At 39.5% G+C, this 24,102-nt stretch overlaps 1 protein-coding gene across 1 annotated transcript in view; it reads right to left on the reverse strand.

Annotated features, from left to right (window-relative positions):
• Window positions 1-24,102, reverse strand: part of LOC133990351 (leukocyte cell-derived chemotaxin-2-like) — a 337,858-nt gene that overhangs the window by 41,683 nt on the left and 272,073 nt on the right. The gene's annotated exons all lie outside the window — the stretch shown is intronic.

Here is a 24,102-nt window from a genome sequence, read left to right on the forward strand (position 1 = left end):
CCAAACCCTTTCAACCAACTGGATTTCTACCAAGATGACCCCTTTGCCCACTGTCAGAGCGACCGTATGTTTCAGACAAGGAGCCTAAGCCATTGCCTGACTAATAATATATCTTACTGGATGCCTTGGCAAAAAGAAAAAAAAAAGAGCTTGGTTGGTGTACTGGTTTGAATGGAATGATTGAATTCATCCACCTCTATATGAGATCTTAGACACTGTCACAGTTCTGTGTTTACAGAGTAACACCCGCTAGAGGTCCAATAACGCAACGTGCAACAGTTAAACATTTAAATCAACATGACCAATCAGATAAGGATTGATAAAGAGGGAGGAACCCTCTTTTTCCAGAAATATTTGTCCAGAAGCTTGTAACTGTGGCTTTTAAAAAAAAATCAAAGATGCATATATTTTCTAACATAGTTGTTCATCTTTTGTACGATGATTCAACCAGGAGAGTTGTCCATCCAAGACCTGACATTCTCAAACTGTGAGTCAGCTAACATTGTCAGTAATGGTACTCTCCATATCACTACTCTACTCTATATCACTACTCTATATCACTTGAAAGCTAGACTGACATCAAATTTGGCACAGATCCTCTCTCACCATCACTGCTCTACAAATGAGTTTACATCTTCAAAAGAGTACTGCACTATGTGTATGCCTGACACATGCTTGATCTGACAGCCGACCATACACTGTATTTATGCTGTAGCTGCTTTATTTTTTCTTATTTTGCCACATTGTGTATTTGGTTATATATATAGCCTGGTCATAAATAATGGGACCAGACAGGGTTTCACAATGAAAACAATATTATTTTTCTCTCGTTTAACATCAGAAAAACCAATAAGGAAGCACATATGTCTCCTATGAACAACTTTTCCGGAAATACCTTTCCCAGTCAATGCTTGACTTTTAGCTCCTAAATGTCAAGTTCTAACAAACATATGTACAGATAGGCCACTGTAATGGTACAGTACACAGGCACTTCACAGTAGACATGCATTAGCACACTGCTTCTACAGAAAACTCAATATAATAAACTCTAGACATCATAAAGTATCTATAGACAAGATTATATAAAGAAAATAGGTAATAAAACATTAATACATTTGTTCAACACCCAATTTACTGTTACCTTACAGTAAATTATATTAGCTCTATTAGTATTAGCTATATTAAGCTATATCTATTCATAAACAAAATATATTTTACAAGCACTCTTACTTTCAAAATACATTTTTTAGAAGAAAATCATGAACTCACTCACACCCTGGTGTGTAGTTAATACATGCGCACATGGAACTCAATTCATGCAGAAATGGCCACAGTTAAATCAAATATTCAACATCCAATGCAATGATTCTATCAATTAGTGTACTTTATTACCACTTACAGTGCCCTCAATGTTTTACATTAAATCTACAAAAATGTGCAAGAAAACTAAATCACTAAAATCTACTAGATTAATTATAATCTCACCTACTAATGCTGCTAATCATTTTTGTGTTTGAACAACATTTATCATGACACTTTTACTGCAGAAAGGCAAAAAACTACATCTCAGCAGTCACTAGTTTAATGGCAAACAACTTCCTGTTGTGTAATGATTCAGGGGAGCTCCGCATTCTCGAGAGATCTACCCTTAAGGTGATCTTAAAGTGACAGTGTTACCTCAACAAAAAGAACAGCAAACAGCCCAGAAACAATCTACCCCATGTTCAGCTGGTTACACATAAGACAATTTTCTAATTTGTTCCCACTTGATTTACAGATGACCTGTTTAATGAGGACCTGTTCCCTAAAACTGACTCATCTGGTGAGTAATTGTTCAGTAGTAACCTACTTTTAATTTTACCTGAAATTTAAAGAGGCTGTTGCCCTAGATATTTATTTGATTCTCACTCTTTCTTTAAACTCTCTGAACTTAAACGAAATTACAGTCTCATTGGTGTTTTATGTAGCACACAAATATCAGCATAAAATATGATCAAATCAAAATAATTTCCAAAAATGTTGTTGTATATGTTATTATAAGTTACTTGTGTCAAGTTGCTTAGTTTCTGATTTTTCTTTTTGCTTTAAATATGACGGAAATAATTAAATTGAATTGTGATGGATATAATATTTTACTGGCATACCAGTAAATCTAAGTGATTGTTAAATTATTTTCTCTCCAGATGGATTTGCTTCAGATCCTTTTAAAGGAAGTGACCCCTTTGCAACAGATATTTTGTTCCCAGAGGTGAAATTCTGTCCTGATGAGGGGGTAGTAAATGTCGTTAATGAGGCAGACACTAGTCTTTCTTGTGCTGAAAATAAAGCCTCAACAGGAACTCAGTGCTTCGAGTCTGAGTTCCAAGATGAAGACAGTGACATAGAGATCAGCTACACCCAAGAGGACCTGGTCGCAATTGCTGGTAATGTTGATTCTCATGGATTTAAACCTATCCAGAGCTCTTCTGAGGATTTGGGTCCACAGGCCTTCCGGGCCTGGAGGTCCCAGGGTCAGTACTCTGTGGAATCAGACCCTGATGGATATGAGCTGGACCTAGGCACTGTCTCCCCTCTAACAAGTGAAGTAACTGCTGAGGCAAAAGCAAGACTGGAACAAGGTAATTTATCTTAAAATCCATTCTCACTTTAAACATTTTACCCTATTTTTACACTTTTTTTCATTTTGTGGACTAATACTGCAGTTTATTTTACATAACTTTCCTATTTAATATACATGTACAGATATCGTTAGGACTCAGGAGCAAGTTTGGATTAATATCAATAGTTAATTATTCAAGATAATTATTAATTATTAAACATCAACACTTATTTATATGAATTAATAATAACGACCCACGCTGAGGTCAGCAACCAAACAGTGAATATCATCTACAGAAGGGGTGTTCACTTAAAAGTGTTGATTAACATTAATAAGATGAACAGTGAAGGTTTGAATTTGAGCACTGAACCTGTTTTTGAGCATACTGAGCTACTATCACAGTATGTATTCAAACAATCACAGAAAACTGAGTTTATTAACTTTAGCAGTATCAATTATCTTCCTGCTCGGTTGCATAGGAAACAGCTGGAAGGTTGAGAGAGAGTGTCAGGTGTTTATACTCTCAATGATGTCATGGCTGGGTAGGGGAATCCTTTGTGTGATCCTGTGGGTCTTGTGCATTGGTAGCTGACAGTTTGACTCTGACCATTTTGGACTTATTTTGCGTTGTTGCGAGTTGGCACTGTTGTTATCAGGCTTCAGTCAGGCTTTAAGAAAATGTGCAGGCCTGACTTTTTCTAATATACAGAGCATATGAGGCCCAACAGAATTGTTGAGTACTACAATGACAGCATCTGAGATATGCCGCAAATATCGACCCTCTTTGACTCAGTTTGTGCCATCCACTTTGAGGTTTTGTCTATTAACTAATACTGTGGTTCCCATTTATGTTAAAATGTTGATTTCAGTAAGACAGCCATTCTAAAATTAGCATCAAATATAGATTTCTTATATGCTTCATTGTCTAAATCCTTATGTACCAGGACACTGTTCACTTTTAAAGTTGCTTTTGACTATAGTGTGTATTTAATTTAATTCACTGTTTAGTTTGCAAGATTAAAATTCTTGGGGCCTGATTTACTAAAGGTTTGCGTGTGTAAAAACTTGACATCACCCGCAAAAAAATTTGCAAGCTGATCTACTAACGAGGTGCACTGAGGCTTGCGTCTTTCAAATGTGCAAGATAATATGCGCTGTCCATTTAGTATGTTTTCCATAATGAATATGTAATATGGGGCGTTTTAACCCCAGTGTGCAAAATACAGGGATGAGAAAATGCAAATATGTTAATTTAACACAGGCATTCTGATTGACCAAACTTTGTTTATGTATGAGCTATTGGATACATGAATTTCTCCTATGGGGATGAATAAAGTCTATCTATCTATCTATCTATCTATCTATCTATCTATCTATCTATCTATCTATCTATCTATCTATCTATCTATCTATCTATCTATCTATCTATCTATCTATCTATCTATCTATCTATCTATCTATATAGTGGGTTTTCTGGTAATATTTTTTTGCTGTAACTCAACAATATGTTTGTCAACCTCTTGCACTAGAAAAACTAATTCCATGGAATCAAATTTCATTTTGCATTTGTGTGCTTTCTGCTCATCCAAACTCTCCATTAAGACAAGCAAATCCTCATTTAAATGCTGCTGTCTGCACCTGCTGTCATTTGCACAGTTATTCTTAGTAGATCACCCGCAAAACACACGCTAACCAAACATGCAATCTGTTGCACTGCACATGCAATTTAGTACTATTCATTTGGGATATTAGGAAATCAGGCCCTCAGTGTATTCTTAGTTATTAGTGTAATTGTATTTTTTCAGGCTCCAGAAAAGTCTTTCCCCTGATGATTTACAGTTTTATCCTTGACCCTTCATTATTTTCTTTCAGCTCAAGCTGTCCCTGAGCTTAGCCACAAAGCCATGTTGGAAGCAGATTGGACAGACAGCAAAGAGCAAACTCTGTCCCTTGGTGTCATCTCCAGTCAGGGGCCGGAATGGGTTAGTAACACTGAAGAGGAACCTCAAAACCCTGTAACTCCCCAAAAGTCACTAGACTCCCAGAACCTCTTCATCCAGCCTGATTCAAATCAGAACAGAGACCTGAGCTTTGACTTGAGTTATGAACTGACCAGTCAGTCTTCATTCGACCCATATGGATTTAAACTCAGTCCAGAACATTCTAGTCATACCCTTTTAGACCCAGATGAAGTTGAACTTAGCCCAGAACCCACTGACCACGATCTGACCCTTGACCCTGAGCCCTCCTTTTCTCAACCAGACCAAGTGAATTTTGATCCCTATGGGTTTGACATCACTTCCTCCAAGATGGTACGGGACTCTGATCCCTACGGCTTTAAACTCAGCCCTGAGGAGAACCAAGAAGTACTGGACCTCTGTCACCATGGTAACCAAGGAGCAATGGACCGTTGTAGCTTTGACAACAAGGAGCAAGTAGAACCCTCAAACTATAGAAACCAGAAAGTACTGGAACCTCATACCCATGAAAACCAAGAGGTGCTTGAACATTGTAGCCACAATAACCATGAACTGCTGTTTTTGTGTAACAATGGAAACCAAGATGTACTTGAAACTTCAAGTTTTGATAACAGGGAAGTCAAGGAAATGGTTAGCAATGCAAACCAGCGCATTCTGGATCTCTGTAGTCATGATACCCAGGAAGTGGTGGAACCATATCGCTTCAGCAGTGATGAAGGACTTGAAGCCTATAACTATGGTAACCAAGACAATTTTAGCCATGGCAATCAGGAACTGTTGGATTTGTCCTGTCAAGAGAATGAGGAAGCGCTGCATTTAGATAACGATGGCAACCAAGAACTACTGGGTATCAGTAGCAAAGAAAATCAGGAAGCTATAATTTTAGGTAGCCACAGCAACGTTAGTAGCAATGAAAATCCGGAATTGCAAGATTTAGGTAAACATGAGGTGCTGGACTTCTTCAGTAAGGATGTTCTACCTGAAGCGAACAACAACCAATGCATCTTGGAACCAGAGCTCCATGTCAGTCCCACCAGTGACAGCTCAGACAGTAATGTGGCATCAGAGGACCTGTTGGGATTAGACTTCAGTAACACCAGTATCTGCACTACCAACACCATAAACACCAATAATGCTGACACCCTCAACATAGCCTACACGAACATCCCTACCAACCAGGACCTCACCAGATTCAATGCTTCCACCAGTCACAACCTGTTAGAAGGTGACCTGGGTTCAGTGTTTGGGGCAGGAGGATACATTGGTTGTCCTGATGTTGCTGATGACCTTGAGCCTCTGGACCGCACACAGGTTAACACAGTAGCAGAGCCAGTACGACCAGTCAGACCAGTAAGACCTCCTCGGCCTTCACTCAAGGTAAGTCGGGAAACCTCCATACACAAGTGCCATACACTGAGGTCATGCTCACAAAGATTACTTCTGAGTGATTTTCAAGGGTGCACAAGGTTCCTATCATAGAAGCCCTGACTTTGAACTAGAGTTGAAGCAGGTCTTATCTAGTTGCATCAGGCCCTGTTGTATTTCAGTCTGAACTTTCTCATTGGGTCTTAAATGGTTTGGGCAAGGCTTATATGGGTCTGTTTCAAGTTGGGTCCTAAATGTCTACTTCTGAGTTTAGCTCCTCTGTAAGTGGAAGTGTTTCAAATGGATTAAAATGAGTTGCTGTGGCATGTCACCTAGAGTGTCGGGGTCTTGCTTATTTTTTTAGCTTGACCTGTGGTTCTCAGCCCAAAACACAGTGAAAATTATCTGTTGATAGTTTCAATGTCTATATCTGTAAAATATATCACAGACATGAACTGTGGGTCAGCCTGCATGGTGCAGCCAGAGTTCCCCGAAGAGAATCGATGACACAAGGAGCTTCTTTATGACTCCTTGCTTTGATATTAGTTAAAAACAGGACTTCTGCCTGTTGTTTTACCTGCTTCCAGACAGAGATTTGGTGTTATTACTTACTTCTTTTATGGTTTTATGGTCCTGAAACTTAGTTAAAGTTTATTGTCTTATAGGTTCTTATGTGTCAGATATTGTCTTATCTGACACAGAAGTAGCTCCAACCAGAGACATGAAAGAAAGCTGCTTTCAACTCATATAGTGTTTATTTTTTCATAACTGACCACACACTGTTTAACCTTATTCTGTCTCACCTAAATACAAAATACATTTACATTAAAATGATATGAAACATTCTATAATTGATGGCCATTATCAAAGTTAAAGTAATGTAGAAAGATAGGGCTGGCAGCTGCAGCAACCAGCAGCAATGCAGCCTGTGTGAAAATAGCACAAGGACACAAACCATTGTTCAGCGATACACATGCACTGCTGATGTAGACTTATCCAGTGTGGACTGTGCCGCCCCTGCAAGATGACGGCTGCTCATGTTGTTCATATATCCAAATCTGCCACTGGTAGTAGGAAATGTACCTACATGAGTGACGTGATAAAGATCATGTAGTGTACAAAAATGGGAGTTCTTCAAATTTAAAATCAGAATATTAGCCATTAAAGAACTAAAAAGTTACAATATCAAAGAAATTGAAACTATTAAAACAAACGTAATACCTTCATAAACAAAGGAACTCTTATAATAGAGGAAATTGACAGGTCTGAAAGAATAGCCCAATTAAATAATAATAATGATAATAATACTGATAATACTACTAATAATCAAAGCCGCAAGCGGTGATGGCGGGCCCTCGCTCACCCATGCCACCGCGGGGCCTGAGGCAAGGCGGGGCTGTGGCGTGAAGCAGAAAGTGAGAAAAAACCTGGAAGGAGGCCAAAAATGCAATGTTTCGTTCATCCAGTAGGGGGCAGTCACAGGTAGTTACACATGGTCTGGTGTGGTCTGGTGTGTTCAGGGCGGCCACTCATCAGTCATGTGAAGTTTGGAGTGAATTGGACAAAGCATGAAGGAGTTATGAGAGGTTGATGGTTCATCCACCAGGGGGTAGTAGAGTGTAACAAAACACAAGCGGTTGCGTTCAGGGTGGGACAGTGATTACACATGTGAAGTTTTGTGGAAATCGCACAAAAAATGTGGTAAAATATGGCACTTCCTGTTTCCACTAGGGGGCGACACGAGTGAGATCGCCTATGAGCGAATGGAGACGTTGAGGTCGGCACCCGGGACCTGTGTACCAATTTTCATGATGATACGAGTTCAATAAAGCCATCAAAAAGCCAAACGTATTTTCATGGCGAGGAATTGATGGTCGCCGCGTCGCCACACGGACGCCATTACTCGTAGCTTCACAGTCTTCATAATGTAGCTTCACCAACTGGTTCTGAATGAAATTGATGGGGCAAAGTATGTAATTTTAATGAATCTTAGTTAACTTCCTGTTACCACCGGGGGGCGCTATGAGTTACGTGGGAAGTTAATATATCGGGACGTTCAGGGCGGAGCCATCATCATGTCCAGCAAGTTTGAAGCAGATTGGATGAAGTATGTGGGCGTGAGAGCCACTCGTATGTACATGGCGAGCACGCCAAAGTTAGTTGAGCCCTGGCAGACACGCCCTTTGACCTACGGATGCGCAGAGCACAACTTAAGCTCAGCTAGGTCTGGAGATGTTGCGTACCTAATTTGAACTTGATCGGGCGAACGCTGTGGGAGGAGTTCATTTTAGGCGGGAAAAATCAAAACCAAAATGGCCGACTTCCTGTTGGGTTGAGGTCATGAGGTCAAGAGGCTTTTTTGCATATGTGGGTATAATACATATGTGTACCGAATTTTGTGAGCATAGGACAAAGTTAGCAAAATTCCCTATGGGCATTTTTGGACTTTGTAGGGGGCACTATTCCGCCATTCTGCGTTGACCATGTGCGACCACCCAACAATATCGAATTTCGGATGAGGCCGGACGTCCGTGCAAAAGTATAAGCATTTTCGCATTTGGGAAAGGGGCGAAATTTGGGCACGAAATGTCGGAAGAATAATAATAATAATAAACATTACAATTTCAATATAGCATTTTTCCCCGGGGGTCTTCCATACCACATGATTACTTGATTACTTGATTACTTTGGGGTCACTTGCACTTTGGGGTGACTTGCACGTTGGGGCATGAACGAATTTCAATAGGGCTTTCGCCAGGCGACTTGCAGTCGCCGCTCGGGCCCTATTAATAAGTGATTTGAGAATGGGGGAGATCGACTTTTGGAAGTTGTAAGGATATAGTGTCCAGTGGGCAAGTGGTGGGTCTGTTTGATAGGATGAGTTTGGAAACGTCAGTCTCTGGGACAGGTGTGAATGAGGAGTGTGTAGCCATGTGGAAGGATAGTCTGATAGTAGAATGTGTGGATAAGGTGTAGAGTACTGGCTAATGATATTTTTTCTTAAATACATCTTACGATGCACCCAGACACATCATCAGTAATGTTTCCCAGCGTTGTTGGTTGTTTCATGTATCAAAGCATCAGATAACCTCTCCTGGGGGACCCAGCCAAGGTGACCAGGCCCCAACTTATGTATGAGTCCATGGCTCACTCGTTCTCAACTCGAGCCATCTTGAGGCCCTAATTTCTGCCTCAGTGCTGTTTTTGATGGCCTGTTTCTTTAGGACACCTGTGATGCATAGGATATGAAATGCCTTGCAGAGGGATCGACCATCAAATCCTCTGCAGCCAATTTATGGGTGGCTGTGGCTCAAAAAATTAAACATAGCAATACAAATAATAGCCAGAGCCCTGTCACATGGATGTTCAGCATATTAAAGGTTTCTTTGCCCTAACTGGCTTCACAACACACAAAGGTGATTCCGGAAAAACAGTCATTCAAAGCTGGCTATCATGACATCACTTATTTAAAAAAACTAAATGAAACAAGCAAATCACACATTCACTTACTTCATACATTTAGCTGGAATGAAAGTAATATGTCTAGAATAATCATTAGCTACTGTTCAACAACTAAAGATGGATCCAATGCTAATCCAATGTTTGTTAAGCTTAGACACAATTGAATTTCAATGTAGATTTAATATTTCTGCCAAAAGTATAAAACAAACACCTCCTGAGGTGAAATGGGGAAAGGCACAATCTCTTTGTAAGTTAAGCTCATTACTGCTCCATGGAATAAATTGCAGTCTTGCAATCTTAAAAGTAAAGTGGAGGACGAACTGCTGTCTCAGGCTGCCACTTGCTGCAGCGCCAGGTTCGCCACATGGGCTGCTAGCCCTTGCTACTCCATGTGCCATCTCTCCAAGCTGTGCACTGTCTCTACCGCTGTCACCACTTGTGGACGTCATCCAGTCTATTTCTGGATACCACTGGCCTAGTCAGATTGTGTAGTTTCCTAAATACATCTTGTGATACACACAGACACAGTGATGTGATCTCCACTACAGTTAAATAAGTTGGGGGTTGGGGTGTGGGTCAGGGAGAGTTGAGAAATCATTCATATTTAATTATTAGAACTGATCAAGAAGGGGAAAGGAGGAAGGCACAAGGGAGGAGTACAATGCACTGAAACACAAGGAGGCGAAAACATGGCAAAATTGTCAAATAATGAGTTAAACATAAATAGAAGTAATCCTTGTGACCAAAGTGCTGAGGCCTTAGCTCTGAACACTTGGTTTCCAACATGTTTTCTATTTTCAGCGTAAACCAACATTGGATAGTGACTTTTTTGCATGGTCATCTGCTCCACAGACAGCACAGGTTGAGTCAGCCAAGAAGGCTGATGTGACTTCTTACCGAGTAACAAATGCTCTCACAGATTGTTTGCAGCAGACACTAGTCAGCGGATTCAGCTGATATATGCCTTTTGGAATCTCACCAACAGTGATTTCACAGTATCATCCCCCCGGAGTGCACCTCTACTTCATGCAAAGAACTGCAGCAGAGGACTGCACAAAACTAAAATCACATCCCATGTATTGACTGGTGAAACACACAGCTAGTGTTTTTTGTGGTCTTTTAAAATTAAAATAGAGGCCTGTCCTAGCAATTTTTTTATTTTTTATACTCACATTTGTATTGAGATTTTGTACATTTAAACAAAGAGATATACATATTTGAATATGTATTCCATTGCAGTCCCAGATTTGAACAGAAAGATGGGACAGATATGTTGAGCAAAAAACAAAAACATAACAGACATGGTTACAGGCATCCATTATCAAAATACATAGTACTTCTTTTTTAGAATATTTTATTTAAGGTTTTTCCAGTATAACATATAAACATGACATATTAAGACATTGACATTAAAACTAGACAAATAAAAACAAAAATAAATAACAAGACAGAAAATATAATTAGGGACAATACATACTTCAAAAGCGACTACACAGACCATTTAAAAAACCCCAGCAACAAACAAAAAAAACAAACAAAAAACCCCACAAAAATCCGCAAAATAGTAATGAGAGATACCGTTAATTAAATTGTGATGCAAGAGATAGATAATACAACCAAACTGACATGAATCTGTACATGGGCAATAAAAGGAGTCAGTCACTCAATCAGGTGTCGGGGGGGGGGAGATTTTCTAAGTGGGTGATAACAGGCTGCCATATTTTATGGAAAGTATGTATTCTGTTCCCTAGTGAGTATGATATCTTCTACAAAGGTATACAATTGATGATTTCTGAGAACCACAGTCCAAGAGGCAATGGGTGGTGAGACTTCCACTTCAATGCAACACATTTCTTAGCTATTGCCAATAGAGTCTCTGTCAGTTTAATAGAGTGTTTGTGTGTAAGATTATATTCTGAAAGGTTGCTCAGAAGGCAAACCCCTGGATCCACTGGGAAAGTGGGTTCCAAAAGTCCTGTAGTTTGCTGCATTGCCAAGTGGAGTGGAGAAAAGTACCCTCCACTGAGCCACACCTGAAACAGAGAGGTGAGATGCTGGGGTTGAACCCGTGCAGCTTGGAGGGAGTTAGGTATGTCTGGTGTAAAAAGTTGAACTGAATTAATCTATATCTTGAATTTAAAGTGCAAGTGACACCGTTTTCACACAGGTCACTCCATAGACTGGGATCAATCTCTATGCCCAAATCCTTCTCCCATTTTAGTCTGGATCTTTCTGATTTGGGAGTTGACAAGGCAGATAACAGGACTGCATAAGCCTTAGAAATTGTTTTCACCATAGGTTGGCTCTGATGAAAAATTAATTCAATAGGGGATAGCTGGAGAGTTTCCCATTGGTTCTTTAAGTTGACTCTTACAAAGTCTCTTATTTGTAAGTACTTAAAAAAGTCCTTATGAGGTAGTAGATATTTCTGTCTCAGCTGATCAAAAGACATAAAGGTTCCTTTTGCAAAGAGATGCTCCAAACGAACAATGCCCTTTTGAGGCCACAATTCAAAGTGCTTATTTTGGTGTAGAATGGGGATCAGTCTGTTTCCCCATAGGGGAGATAGAAGAGATAGAAAACCATTTCGCCCCAACATCTTATGTATTTTAAACCAAGTTTGGACAGAATGAACGATGAAAGGGTTGCGAGTCGTTCTTTTAATTGATTTTTCATCCCATTTATATACAATATCAGACAGAATGGGCTCATTCATTTCAAACATCTCAATGTCTAACCAGGAGGGTGGGCTGTTGTCATCAAAAAGCTGAGCCAGAAATCTTGATTGTGCTGCCATGTAGTACAACCTAAAATTAGGAAGTTTCAAGCCTCCTCTTGCATAGTCAAGGGTGAGGTGGTTTAGGGAGACCCTTGGAGATTTATTTCTCCAGATAAATCGTCTTGTTAATTTTTCCAACGAAGAGAAAAAAACAGAGGGGATCTGAATTGGGAGGGATTGAAATATATATAAAAATGTAGGTAAGACGTTCATTTTTACGACGCTGATGCGGCCTAGTAATGTAAGGGGCAGATTCATCCAATTGTTTAAGTCATCCTCCACTTTTTTTAACAAATTCAATGGGTTCAGTCTATATAAATTCTGTAGATCCTTATCAATGATTATACCCAGGTATTTAAACCCTTTTGGTGACTCTTTAAAGGGGAATTTGTGTTGAATCGAATTGTAACAAAGATTTGACAGAGGTAAAACTTCACTTTTATCGAGATTGATTTTGTAACCAGAAAATGAACTGTAAACTTCTAAAATATTTAGTAATTGTGAAAGGGAGTTTTCCACTTTAGTCAAAAAAAGAATGATATCATCCGCAAAAAGGGATAATTTATGAATATGGGGACCAATTTTGAAGCCACTTATCCCGGGGTCAGCTCTGATGGCCTCAGCCAGTGGTTCAATGGCAATTGCGAAGAGAGCTGGGCTGAGGGGGCAACCCTGCCTATTGCCCCTAAAAATAGGGAAGCAATCCAAACTAATCCCATCAACTGAAATTTTAGCCTGTGGGGACCTATACAGAGATTTAATTAAATCAATAAAATGATTGCCAAAACCGAATTTATCTAGAACTTTAAAAAGATAGGGCCATTCAAGCCTATCAAAGGCCTTTTCGGCATCCAGAGAGAGTGCAATGCTGGGTATGTTGTGTTCTTGAGCAAAATGGATTATGTTTAAAAGCCGTCTTATGTTATTAGAGGAGAGTCTATTAACTATAAACCCAGTTTGGTCAGAATTAATTAGTGAAGGGAGGAGTAATTCCAATCTCTTGGATAATCAGTATTCAGGAGGGAAATCGGCCTATAGGAGGCACACTTCGATGGGTCTTTTCCTGTTTTGTGAATAACTGATATGATAGCCTGAGAGAAAGACTCTGGAAATCGTTTCCTTTCACTAGCCAATTCTAAGACCTCCAATAATAGAGGAACTAAGAGGTCTTTAAATTCTTTGTAGAATTCGGGTGGAAACCCGTTTTCTCCCGGAGATTTGTTTGAAGGTAAGAGTTTAATAGCTTCAAATAATTCAATCGCAGAAAATGGTTTGCTGGAGAATTCCCTATCTTCATCGGACAAACATGGGAGATTGAGTGGAGAAAGGAATGAGTCAATAATTGATGAATCGTCATTTGACTGGGCAGTATACAAATCACTGTAATAATTCTTGAAAGCAGTGGTAATTTCAGCAGGGTTATTAGAGATTTTGCCTGGGGCTATTTCTATTTCATTCACTATCCTCTTGCTTTCTTCTGTTTTCAATTGCCAAGCTAGCACTTTACTTGGTTTTTCTCCTAGCTCGTAGAATGTATGTCTTGATCTTATGATGGATTTTTCAGTCTGATACGTATTTAAGTTGTTATATTCAATCTTTTATAAGTCCTGTATAGTTCTTTGTCCGCTACTCTCTGATACCTTTTTTCTAGTTCCTGAATTTCCAGCTCAAGGGAGTGTAGCTCAGAACAATATTTTTTTTCAGCCCTTTCGTGTATGAAATAATTTGTCCTCGTAAGTAGGCTTTGAGAGTATCCCAAAAGATAAAGGAATTTGGGGCCGTGTCTCTATTAGTTGCCACGAAGAAGTTTATTTGGTTTCTTATAAAGGCACAAAAGTCTGGCCGCTTAAGTAGCAGGGGGTTGAGCCTCCATCTGTATGATAGTTTCACTTTATTAGGAATGGATATGGATAAGGTCAAAGGGGAGTGGTCACTCAACAGGCGAGCTAGGTATTGAGTATCCAACACTCTATGGCACTTCTGTGTAGAGAGTAAAAAGTTGTCGATCCGTGTGTGGGTGCCATGAGGGTGTGAGTAAAAGGAATAGTCCCTTTCTCCTGGGTGAAACCGTCTCCAAACATCTGTTAGGTTGAGATCTTTCATAAAAGAAGTTGTTAGCTTAGCTGCTTTGGTTAGGGAGGCAGAGGATCTATCCAGAACAGTGTCTAGGCAGAAGTTGAAGTCTCCCCCAACTAGAAGCACACCAGACGCCCGCGCCACATGGAGAAAAACATCTTGGATAAATGCAGGCTCGTCAAAATTTGGAGCATAAATATTCAATAGTGACCAACATTCTGAGTACATATGTCCCTGGACTAATACAAACCTACCCCTGGAGTCGACAACTTTATTAGTAGCAACAAAAGGAATGTTTTTGATTGCAGCCCCTCTGGCTTTGGTGTTGAAAGAGGAAGCAAACACTTGGCCAACCCAGTCTCTTTTAAGCTTTATATGTTCCCTGTCTGAGAGGTGTGTTTCTTGCAGAAACACTATATCTGCATTGAGCTTTTTCAGATAAGTGAATACTTGTTTCCTTTTAATTGGGCTATTCAGTCCTTTGGTGTTAAATGTTACAAACTTAATGGGATTCATCATAGGATACTAAACGTTTTGTTGTAGTTTTTGCCCATGCACCACAAAACAAAAGTACACAAAAGTAGTTATGTAAAAAGTCATAAGGAAATGTTGGCATCTCTTGAAATGAAACAAAAACAAAAAACACAGAAGTATACATCACATAAAACATGTAAACAATTACCCTAGAGTCTGCCTCCCCAAATGAGGCAAGCTTCATCCCCCAACTTGACTATTTGTCTTCCAACTAAGCGACCTTGCTGCCAACTTACACATCAGGGTCCCTGTCTCTCCCTTAAATGTTAACATCTTATTATAACTATGCATATATAGCAATATCTGTAACCAAGAACAAGCAACTGGGCAACACACCACCCAAAGTGGTCCAAGATACCCATAACATGAGTACAGGTGAGAAATAAAAAGTTTATGTCAGAAGGAACAATCCGACCTTAACAACAAAGTAGGTGGGAGTCGGGTGTTAGTAGCTACCCTCCACACGAAACTTAGAACAAAGAATCTACTGGATTATAATAACACCTAGTGATTGTTAACTGAGACATCTGTCCAAATAGGCTGAAACATAAGGAGATGAGAAAAAAATAAAATAAAATAAAAAATAATACTAATAATGGTAACATATAAATACCACTCACCCCAAGTCAGTCACGTCAGTTATGAATATTGTTACCTTGATGTTATGGTCCGTGACGACTGATATGAGAAGAAGCAGCCGTGTGTGGTGCAGTGACCATGTCCGTGCACCTCGAGCGCCAAAAAAGGGGGGAGTGGGGGTCACAGTGTCCAAGTTTAGGTCACGCGCGCGGGGAAAGGGCTCCTGCTGCGTCCCCATCATGTCAGTAGTAGTGAAGATAGGTGCGCGTTGTCATCCAGACATCAAACAGATGATTATTTGAATCGATCACTGCAAAACGCTTTGGCTCCGTCAGGAGTGTCAAAAGTTATGTTCTCTCCATCGCCGAGGGTGTTACGGAGGCGGGCCGGGTGCAAGAGTCTGAAGCGTATGCCTTTGTTGTACAGCTGGGCTTTCACTCCATTAAACGCGGCACGTTTCTTTGACAAAGCTGCACTGAAGTCAGGGTAGACTCGCAGGATGTTGTCCCGGTAGCGGAGCTCGTGTTGCCTCGCCCACCGCAGGGCACGCTCCTTATCCTGGTGCCTGTGGAAACACACCAAGATTGTTCTGGGCGCGTTACCTTTTGCGGGCTTGGAGAGGAGTGATCGGTGGGCTCTTTCGAGTTCGGGGGGCTTGGTGAACCCCTCCGGACCCATGACCTCCATCAGCATCTCGGATGCAAACTGGACAGGATCCCGCCCCGATTCACTACCTTCAGGTACGTATATTATCCGTAGGTTATTTCGTCTTGATCGATTTTCTAAGTCGTCCAGTCTTTCCAGGAGGTTTGTGTTATCCACCTCCAGTCTGCGAATGACTGCCTCTGCAGCGGCCAGTTTGTCGAAGTTGTCGCCTGCGGTGGTTTCCACGCGAGCAAGACGATCTTGAAAAGCGTCGACTGTCTGTTGGAGTGTGTCCACGGAGGCTTGAAGGGGTGAGATGGAGCTTTGAATCAGGGCAGACATATCCTCTCTCAGACTTGTGCGCTGTTTGTCCAGCTCTGCTACTAGCTTACTCACGGAGAGTTCGCCGCCGTTGTCATCAGGAGTCGCAGGGTTAGCATTGCTGCTAGCCGTCGCCATCGAGGCTAACTTGCTGCTGATGGAGCTCGCCCTTGTGGAAGGTGGCGGGTGACCGGCTGGGTGTTTCTGTTTCGAGTTGCTCATTTTGTCGTCAAATTTATTCTGATTTGAGTAACCGTACTGCGTAGTGGGATGATGTAAGTAGATAGTCACAAATGTGCAAAACGGGAGAGACCTCAACCTCGCGTCCTTCACCTACGCCGCCATAACCGGAAGTCCATACATAGTACTTCTGAATCAGTTAGTGTTTAAACATCTTTCACTGTTTGTTGTGTTTCGGACATATCATGCCATTCTTCCAGAGTAATGTTGATGTTCAGTTCCCTCTCCCACTTCTCCTTTATGTACAGAGTAGAAGCAGCTTCTGAGTCTCTTAGGCTTCGGTACAGTACTGAGATTGCCTTGAGTTTGGTTCCACTGTATGTCATGGCCATTACATCAAGTACACCATTCAAAATTTCCACAGTTTGTACTTCCTTTATAAAATAATCCCTTAACTGTAGGTGGGTGAATGACGTGACGCCTACATTTTCAGTCTAACTGCATTTTTTTCAGTTAGAAAAAGGTTTACATTGATTAAAAAAATACCATATATATGTAGTACCTTTCCTTTATATGTAATCACTTTAACTTTTCAAAAACCACAAGTTATTAGTAATTTTTCTGTTATTTAAAGTGACAAAATATCATGTGGTGCGACCAATAATACCAATAACTGTATTAAATTCAGAGTAAAATATCAATTTTAATATTAATCACTGATACAGTATACTTAACTAATTGTATTTTTTAAATGTTTTCAATCATTTTTAAGCAATTTACAGGAAAAATAAGTCTTACATACATTTCAGAAGGCAACTGTGACATTATAGAACATAAATATGAGATTATTATTTACAAAAACTTAAAGGAAATGCAAATAATTTGTTTCGAAACACTTAAATTCATTTATTTTAAGATAGATAATGGTCGTACCACATGACTTTTTTAAGGTCAGTTCTAATTCATCGAGATGGAAAAACACATAAAACACCTAATTTACTATATTCATATGTATTTATGTGTACTCAACATTCTTAATGTTTGAATTACTGCAATAGATATTCCCATATTTTTTTATTTTTAAATAAATCCTTATACGTCATTGACCCAGGTATCTAAAGTGTTCCCCTTTATCTAATCCATAACTCGTTTTCAACTCCTGGAAGTTCATTACATATCCTTTCTTTGTTAATGTACACATGGCTGTAAGCCCTTTCTTACTCCAGTCCCTGAAGCGGCGATCACTTAAACCTGGCTTGAATCTTTCATCATATGCAAACCAACTTAACAATTTTATATCCCTTTCTAATTTGTATTGTTTTACAAAATCAAACCAGATATTCAATGTATGTAAAGTTATTGGATCTATCGAGTTTTGTAATGACTTCATCAATTTAGGATTACCAATCAGGGACTGGGTTGGAATACCTGCCACCGCCCTCTCAATGTCTTTCCACTTTGCACAGTAGTCCTTGTCCCACCATTTGACTATCGTTCTGAGTTGTGCTGCACGATAATAGTCTTTCAGGTTTGGAAGTGCCATACCTCCCTTATCTTTTTCCAATTGTAGTGTACAATATTTTATCCGTGGTCTTTTACCGTTCCATACAAATCTGGAAATCATTTTATCCCAGAATTTAAACTTGTCTTGTGGAATCCTAACAGGCAGGGATTGAAAAAAAAATATAGAAGTAGACTTCTGGATTTTAATTACTTCTACTCTTGAGTTGAAATCTTATGGCAGGGTTGACCATTTTTCTATGTCTCTACTAATCTGGAGATGGATATGATCATTATTTGCTTTATAAAGATGAGTGAGCTGTTTTGTTAGAGTCACGCCGAGATATTTAATAGTTTTTGAATGCCATTTTAATTGGTAGGTTTTCTTGATTACTGGGAATGGGGTATAATTAAAGGTCAAAATAGGTGTTTTATTTACATTTATTCTGTATCCTGAGTGTTCACTGAATTTGTTTATGAGATGCATCAGTTGAGTGAAATTTGAATTGGGGCTGTCGAGGTATATAATATTATCATCTATAAATAGGTTTATTATATGTTCCTGTCCATTGATATTAATTCCTTTTATTTCCTCACTCTGTCTGATCGCCTTTGCTAATGGCTCAATATATAGAGCAAAGAGGAGCTGGGATAAGCAGCATCCCTGTCAGGTACCTCTTCCTAACCTTATTCTCTCTGTTAGGCTTCCGTTAACTTTTATTCTGGCTGTAGGGCTTTGATAGATAGTTTTAATACAATTAATTGAGTCTTTATTAAATCTGAATCGTTCTAGTACTAAATATAGGAAGTTCCAATTAACACTATCGAAGGCTTTTTCAGCATCAAGGCTTAACAAAACAGCACTCTTTTTATTAGTTTGTATTGTGTTAATTATCTGTATAGTCCTCCTAATACTGTCTAGTGTTTGGCGTCCTGTAATGAAAACAGTTTGGTTTTCTTCAATTATTATTATTAAAAGTCATACATAATAGGGTTGGGCGGTCTTAAAAGTCAGTTTCAATACAGCCATTTAAAAAAATGCAATGCACTTATACAAGAGACAAGGATTAAATATTAAATATAATTTATTTAATGCCTAAAAATGCTTATGTGTGGTTGTCATCACGTGACAGTGTGGAGGAGAAAGAGAGAGAGAGACGGGGGGGGGGGGGGGGGGGGGGGGGAGATGGCAAGTCGCGCACTGAGTGACCTGGTCTCAAAGAAGAACACAACTTCTGTAGTTTGGCAGTATTTCGGGTTCCGACCTAATGAGAAGGGAGAGGCTTTAAATACTGACGAGGCAATTTGTAAATTGTGCAGTAAAAAGGTGACCGCGAGAGATGGAAACACCTCTAACCTAAGGACGCATCTCTGAAACAACCACCCACTCACTGCTTCGAGGATGCATTTGGCCCCGAGTTCACTCAGTGCAACACTTTCAACGCCTCCCGCTGATACCGATGCAGGACCAACAACAACTAGGTCCATCACCATTTATACGCAGCCGACGATAATGGGGGCCTTCGGGAAAACAACAAAGTACAAAAGCGATAGTGTCCGTTGGAAAACCTGTACTGATGCAGTGACAAAATACTTGGCGAAGGAAATGGTCTCTTTCCACAAGGTGGAAAACATTTCCTTTAAGGACATGGTAAAGGTCCTAGATGCCCAGTACGAGCTGCCTGGATGGAAACATTTCTCACAAACAGCCGTCCCACATTTATATAATAAAGTCAGAGACAAGGTTCAAGTGCTGCTGTCAGAGGCAGACAGTTATTCCTTAACAACTGACATGTGGTCGTCAGTTAACGTGACACCATATATGTCCCTGACTGTCCACACCATTACACCTGAGTGGAAACTTGAATCCAAATGCCTCCAAGCAACAATCTTGCTGCTGCACTCAGAGCTGCACTTCAGGACTGGCAACTTGACGAGAAAAAACGTTCAGCCATAACCACTGACAACGCTGCCAACATTTCTGCCGCAATCAGGTCCCTGCATTGGCCGTGGCTTAGCCGGAGCTGAAAGAACAGCCCGTTATTCAAGGAGACGAGGTCACTTCTCTGGTGGAAATGTGCTGCCGGGTACTTTTCCCCAGATGTCACGAGTGGCCCGAAAGAACCTGTGCGTCTGTGCCACAAGCTCACCATCGGAGCGGGTTTCAGCGTGCCCTGTTAAAGCCGGACAAAGTAAACATGCTAGTTTTTCTGGCGAAAAATCTTGAATAGGTTTGTTGCCACTTGCCACACAGTTCCTATTTGCACTGTGTGTGTGTGTGTGTGTGTGTATTTTTTTAATTTAATTGTTTCACATATTTTTTTTTGGTTTTCGTTAAAAACTATTTTGGAAAGAAGACTGGACTATGTTTTAATTTAGGCCTATTGATTTGCAATAATTGTTATAATATGGATGTTTATGTTAATTCAACTCTGGTTGACTGTTGTGGGTCTATTTGCACTTTTTATAAGCTGCTCTTTGTTATTAAAAGTTGTTCGGGCTGTGATTTAATTTAATTGATTTGTGTGTGCGAAAACTGTTCTGGATGTTTATGTTAATTTAATTCTGTTTGACTGTTGTATTTGCACTTTTTTATAAGCTGCTATTTGTTGCTAATAAAAGTTGTTTATATTGGGCATGTTATGTTGTTATTGTTTCAGTATTAGTGTTTGGTATTCAGTTTCTGAACGGTGTAGGCCCAAGCCAACAGTTTGGTGGCGCCGTCTGAGCCTTACGTCATAATTTTTAACTAGTCACGGTAATGCTGTATACCGCGGTAAAATAGGGAGGAGGTTTGACGGTATCAAAATTTGGATACCGCCCAACTCTAATATATAAATGTCTCATATCTTTGTGCTGTAATAGATGTGTATATGTTGTAATCCACGTTAAGAACCGATATTGGTCTAAAATTGTTACAATATTCTGTGTCTTTTCCTTCTTTGGGAATTATTGAAATGATTGCCTCTTTCCAGGATGGTGGTAAGTGACCTTCTTTGAGAGTCCAATTGAAGGAAGCTGCAAGAAGAGGTTCCAGTTCCTCCTTAAAAGTTCTGTACCACTCCGATGGGAAACCATCGCCTCCAGGGGTTTTATTAGCTTGAAGCTTGGCTACAACACCTTGGATATTTCCTCAGGTGTTAAAGGAGCTGTGAGGTTGTTGTTTTGTAATTCTCCAATTGCTGGTAAATCGAGTGAGCTGAATAACTGTGTTTTCGCCTCCTCACTAGATGAGGGTGGTTGTGTATACAGGTTTTTGTAGTAATCTTTGAATATATTTTCCATTTCTGCAACATTATATTTTAATTGGCCTGATTGGGGATCTCTGATTTTGTGTATTGTATTTAGCGCCTGTCCTAATTCTCCTTGCCAGTAGTCTAGTAGCTTTAGGGCCAGTTTCATAATATTTTGAAGTTGAATGTTTTTGGGTGTTTTGATATTTTATTTCCAGGTTTTTTAATTTTTCAGTCAGATTGAGATAGGCCGCTTGTTTTAGTTTCTTCTGATTTGTTGTTATAGCTATTAATTTTCCTCTAATTACGGCCTTTACAGTGTCCCACAGGATAGCCGGGTTAATTTCATCTGTAGCATTTTCTCCGATAAATCTTTCTATTTCCTTTCTAATTTGCTCAATTGTTGCTTTATTGTTCATTATGCCACTGTTCAGTTCTGGTAGTTTGAGTTCTTCTTTCATTTCTTTTTTGATTTCCTCTTTGAATGTGCTCGTATCACTGCGGTCGCCTCGGTTTCCATGTGTTCTTCCTCACCCTCAATGTTGCGCGCCAAATCGCCTCCGTCTTCGTCGATCAGTTCAGGTTGTTTTATCGGTTTGTTGGTCTTCTTGGTATCATCACCTACAAAATTGTTAGTACTTTTGTGTTGCTCACAATATGTTTTTCTTTCAAACAAAGAATAACATACAGAACATAACTTTTTTAACCCCTTAAAGGTCCTGCATGGAGCTCATAGAAATGCAATAAAATAGCAATTGACAGATTTACAGATAAATTACCTTGATGATGACTCATTATCATCACCTTTAATCATCATATTTTCTTTTGCCTTTTATGTGTTTTAGGCCAAGGAGAATGCTCAGTCCCAGACTCAGGCCATTGATCTGAAGTGACCTTGATGCAGGGTAACCATGTGATCTGGGTTCCTGTAACAGCAACGCAAGAGAAGAGGACGAGTAGAGAAGTAAGAGGATGGGCAATGAAAAAGACGAGGATGGAATGGAGAATGAAGTTGGAATGGAATGGAGTTTAGAAGGGAAATATAAATGAAACGAGGGAAACATGGGAAATAAGTGAGGTGTAAAAAGTGCAAGGTCTGGGAAATCTGATGGGCACATTGTTTCAGTCTATCTTAAGTGATTTACTGTATAGATTGTATGTTTAGGAAACATGAACTACATGAAAATAATGAACATTCCCTGGGATTGATCTTAAAAGAAATGACTCTAGATGATGCTCGTCACTCAAACATCACATTAATATTGTCTCTCATTCATACACAGTATTAGCTGCCAGTACACTCCCATATCCTCTGAGTCTTTTATTTTATTTCCCTACTCTCTTTCACAGGGCCATTTGGTCCTCAGTGAAAATAATCTCCCCCATTTTGATTTGAGCTTGTTGTTGGAACCTGTGTTAGTGAACTTTGTCAGCCAGATAAAATATATATAAATGATATACTCTACAACAGCCTATTGTGATTTTCAGAATATCCAGTGGATTATTAGTTGTAGGTATAATTTGTGCGCTGTAGAGAGTTTGATCCGGTTGTATGGTGAATCCATATCTGTGTTTTTAGTCATAAGATACTTTAAGGTGCTTAAGAGATGAACAAATGGACCATCACTGAGAAAACTGTCACTTGTAACAGGCCTTTATACTTCATTATTCCCAGTTCCATACTATATACTAATATTACACACAAGTATATACTCATACACAAGTATAAACTATTCACTTATATTGACTCTGCTCTACTTTGGCTCAAACTGTATACAAGAAATCATTGTGCTTTACTATTTTGTACTAACAGTAGCTGTGACAGAGAGATAGTCTACACAGACACAGTTAATGTACAAATCACAATACATCATGACTGAAAATGTAAAATATGAAAACAGGACAAACAAGCAAGAATACAGATGTGGAACAATTTGTTGGTGCCCTTACAGCTCTTTGGGCCTCATTCACAAACTGTACGTACGAACATTTGATGCACAAATCTCGGATTCGTAAATATGTTCTTACCTAAATTTGTTCGTACTCTGCAAACAAATTTAGAACTGGCAAGGCTGTAGTGCTATTCGCCTTAACGCAGCATCTTATTACAAAATCTATACTGAATACATTTGTCAAATAATTAACTTTTCCTACGGGTTTATCTTCATTTCTCTAAAGCAAATCACACACACATACACACACACACACACACACACACACACACACACACACACACACACACACACACACACACACACACACACACACACACACATTAAATCATGTACTTATTTATTTGCAAGTACATTCAATAACTGTTCCAGTGTTTCATTAATGTTTTTTGTTGCATCATCCAGGCCTACAAATAATATTCTTAGCCTAACTAATTAACTTTTGCAAGCAGCAATGCTATTTTCATTTAAATAAAATGTTTTCCTGATTGAATAATTACAAATAAAATAGCAAATGTCATCTTAATAATTATGAAATAAGTGTCATCTGGGTGACGATCCTTGGTGATGTCATCACTTTCTCCCTCATTCCTTGAACAAATTCCTATAAATGATAACTGTCCAATAATTGCTGCCTGTCTCTCATACTGGGCTGTCAGATCCGGTGCTCCTTTCCTTTTTTTTTCTGGTCTGCGATTCATTTTTTGACATCAACTTTGATGTCAAATCTTTTTTTTTTACTTGTGCCACCTTCTGAACCCTTTGGAGACACTGTATTCACCGCCTCAGTTATTGCAGCCTAGGCTTAAGGGTTCAGGGTTTTGATCTTTACCTTTTGGGTTATCTCTTATGACTCAACTTCTTTCAACTTCTCTGTTCAGCACAGTGCTCCCTTCAT

This window comes from Scomber scombrus, chromosome 11, assembly GCF_963691925.1.
Source record: "Scomber scombrus chromosome 11, fScoSco1.1, whole genome shotgun sequence".
NCBI lineage: Eukaryota > Metazoa > Chordata > Actinopteri > Scombriformes > Scombridae > Scomber > Scomber scombrus.